Below are 4,149 nucleotides of genomic sequence, written 5' to 3'. Positions count from 1 at the left end.
CCTTTTTAACTTTGCAAAATAAAGGTTTGTTTCTAGTTCTTTTTAACCTTTTGCAAAAATAAAAAGTAAGGTCTTGTTTTAAGCACCAAAGAAATGATGAGGTTCTTTTTAACCAATGGGAAATGAATTATATTTAAACTAACTTGAAAAGATAGGAAAAAAGAACAATCAACTTCCTAAATCTAACTCCTCCAATCTACAAGAAATGATTAGTAACCTGCAATAAAAGAAAGTTAGTGAAAAAAACTTTAAATCTTAGGCAGGCTTACACAAGCCTAATTTTCTAACTCCATTACAAACTATCCTTTTTCTCTGTCAGAGTGATGCACTGAACTTCTGCATAGATAAAGGTATAAAAGTGCTAAAGGATGACTCCTACGCACTACTCTTATTCTGGAATGTGCTACGCTAACACGTCTATGGGTAAGAAAGAAACATAAAATGTTATGCGCTAAAAATAAGCTCCAAAGCGCTACAAGAAGGCTCCTATGTGCTAAATAGTGCAATGAGTGCGCTACTATTTTCCATAGATGTGCTAAAGTATATTCTAGACGTGCTAATAGGGTATTCCAACATGCTTGTAATCCTTCTCCTGCACAAAAAATAATGTTATTTATGGGGATGTTCCCCATGGTGGGCACAAGAAATGTATGCGGGAAAATGCAGTGATGAAAATGAACAAGTCAAATTCAAAAGACCTACACACCAATGAGACTCTTGGTGCAAGTATATGAGCTGATTCAATCAGTTCAAATTCCCAAGGGGTGTCCCATTTTTCTCTATCTCACAAGATCCCTAAAGTCAATATTTTTCTCTCAGATTATTGAGCAAACTGACTTTGGAATGACAACTCCAAGAACAATTGATCTTTGATTTATATGTATGAATGCATTCTAAGATATATATGATGTTTAGAACTATGATGATTAAGCTAGTATGAAGATGATGATATGATAAAGGATTAGCAAATTTATCCTAACATGATATACTAGTCTAGCATGAATATTCTATGATATGAAAAATACTCCTAAATGCTATTTATCATATTCTAACAAAAAGAGGCTAAAATGTTTAGTAAATTAGACTATAATGTAGATGAATGAAAGATTGTTGAGATGAAAATGAGGAATGCGAGCTCTATTTATAGGTAAAATAGGGAAATGGATGGTTAATATTGAAATCTTAACAAGGGATCGGTTTGAAAGTTAACCAATCCATGTTTACAATTCTCACCAATGAAATGGTGACAATTGTCAACAAAGGGTTGCTTGAGAGGAGATGTAAGAAGCATTAAATGCTTGAGAATACATGATGGTTACCCTAGGAGGTAAGGATTAAGGTTAGGTTAGGGTTAAATCCAATGGATAAATATTTTACCCAAGGGTAAACTCTTGTGCAAGGGTTAATAGGATAACCAAGGTTAAAGCCATGAATGCTTGATGAGACCCTTGGGCTAGATGAGGGTTAAGTTAGAGGAAAGTCTCTAATAATGCAAGAAGGTTGAGCTAACCATTAATGGTTAGGAAGACTTTGAGGGTTAACTTGTTGAAGACATAAAGCCTTTAATACATTTCAAAGACTTTGGAGGCTTTGAGAAGTGACTTCTCTTTGCTTAGGAATGTGACAATAATTAGGAGATGAATTAGGCTAAATTGGAAGTGATTAGAAGAATCTAGAAGGGCTTTAGGAAGCAAGTGGGAGATGTAGGAAAATGCAAGTGGATGGAGGAGGATTTTAATTAAAATAAAATTACTTTATTTCAACAAAATAGATGCAATTTGCATAAATACAAGTTGGGGGATTTAAATAAATAAATTAGATTTATTTATTTGCAAGGATTAATTTAATTAAATATAAATTTAATTAAAAAGGGAGGAGAATTAATTAAATAAAATGAATTATTTAATCAAGGGATAGAAAAGGCTTATGTGAATTTAATTAAATAAAGTGAGTAACTCATTTAATCAAAGAGATGAATGTGAATAAATTTATTAAATAGAATTTAATTAATAGGAGCAATGGGGTTAAAATAAATATTAAATATTTATTTAGGAAAGTGGTCAGATTTACACATCTACACAATCATATCATAGATAAAACTAAATATTTGATTAGTTTCATTTATAATATGGTTTTATTTTTAACTTAATGTTACTTAATTGAATCTAACGATTACTCTAAAAGTTCATCGAACATGGCAGTAGATTTTGGAAAGTCAAATACTCTAAACCTTAAAATAGATAACCTTGATGATGGTGGCTTTAGGATTTAACATTATAGTTCCATTTAATGTTCAATTAGGTTTAAGGTTAGTGTTTAATTAGTGTTAAGGTTTTATAGGTTTAATTGTGCAATTTAGGTTTGGGTTTAGAGTTAGGCTTTAATTTGGTTTAGTAGATTAGGATTCGATTTCCTTAGGTTTTAGGGTTAAGGTTTAATATTTATGATGGATTTGTTGGAGTAAATAGTTTTGAATATTTATGTTTACTTAAGTTTTAATTTAGGTAACATCATAAATATTAGTTAGATGGATAATTGTAGAGTTATATTTGGACTCTAATTCTTCCAGATGGAGACACTTGTCCAAGTCTTGTGTACTCCCATCACCTTCTCTTGCCTTTTTAAGAAAGGATCCTTGTACATTCATACTCACCTCATTTCAATATAATTGTATGTGTTGAATCTCTCTTAGTTGTGGAGGATTTTCTAAAAATTGTCTCCTAGGTTGGGCGGAGACACCTACATGGTATCAAAGCCTCCCATTCTACAACTCCTTCGTATTTAGATAGTCTTCATCATTTTTAAGTTTTGAGGTCCTGGATTGTCTTGATCTATTTGGTAATTGGAGGCATTCAATTTTTAAAGTGCCTCATCCTTGGATCAACCTTGGCATTTCTGATTGTGGTAAATGATTTCATTCACTCGTGGCTTGTCTTTGTTTGGTGATCAAATTTCCCTATCCTAAATTGTCAACTGTGGACCTCTATTGCAGTAAATTGCATGTTTATAATAGGAATTGGTTCTTTATTTCAAGAGTGGCTGATGATATTTTATAAGTGGAAGAATGATGAGTAGTTTTGTCCTGGTGATTATTGGCATGCATCAATTTCTTGTTTAAGCATGTGGGAGCTATGTTAGTCTCTATTCATTGATTTCTTGAGCTTGAACTATATAATTCATGTTAGACCGATAGTTTGTTTGGTTTGAGGCTTTTATTTGCATTGTTTCTTTGTGAGAGGTCATATTTCCCACCACTGAAGTATTCAACTTGATTGTGGAAATGTAGAATTAAAAGAGATATTTTGTTGTGAGGAAATTTGCTTGACTTGTGAGATTTATTTTTCATTAGGATAAACAGGTTTTGAGGGGACCAGAAAGCCCGTACAACAAGTTTTAAAGGGACCCAAAACCCTCAGATTTTTACGGATCTAGAACCCACAATGGGATGCTACAGACAGAAAGATAAAGCATACATAGTAGACAATAGTAAACCAAATGCCAGCCAAAAAAAAGGATCACACACTACAAACCATGTTGGCCAAATTAACAAATCTAAAAATAACTAGATCTCAGAGATAGAGAACAAGGGTTTGACTGGCACCCACAACCAACTAGCAGGGTTAGGCCAGGACTCCTTAACATGTAGTAGAAACATCAAGAGAACATCAATACAACCTTCACCTAACTAAAAATAGAGATTGGACAATCTATGCCCTTGAAAATTGCCACCATCTAGCCTGGCCCTGAAAAGAGAAAAATACATGGGTTTTTCTAGGCTCCCTCAACCTTTAGAGTGGGTTTTATAGGGATCCCACACCTAGATAGGGCTTTAAAAAAGCACCAAAAACCTTCAGCACCAAAATACTCATACATGTGAATCCTCTAGGCATAACCAGCAGCATCTGACTCCACCTTGATAGAAGATAAAGCACCTCCAGCCACATACATCTCCCCCCCCATAGAAGACAGACCCACCTTAATAGGAAAAGTTGGAGAAGCCCCAAGATGCAAACAGTAAATCATAGAGCACCAAGCCATGGAGCCACGAAGAAGGTCCGAATAACCCTAAAGAAAATAGGGTCCAAAATAAGCATGAGGCACATGAGGAAGAAATGAACCCAAAACAAGAGACAAAATGGGTTTTATATA

Source organism: Cryptomeria japonica, chromosome 11 (genome assembly GCF_030272615.1).
Source record: "Cryptomeria japonica chromosome 11, Sugi_1.0, whole genome shotgun sequence".
In the NCBI taxonomy this organism is placed as follows: Eukaryota; Viridiplantae; Streptophyta; class Pinopsida; order Cupressales; family Cupressaceae; genus Cryptomeria; species Cryptomeria japonica.
The sequence above is the reverse complement of the archived record's forward strand: the minus strand, read 5'-3'. Positions refer to the sequence as shown.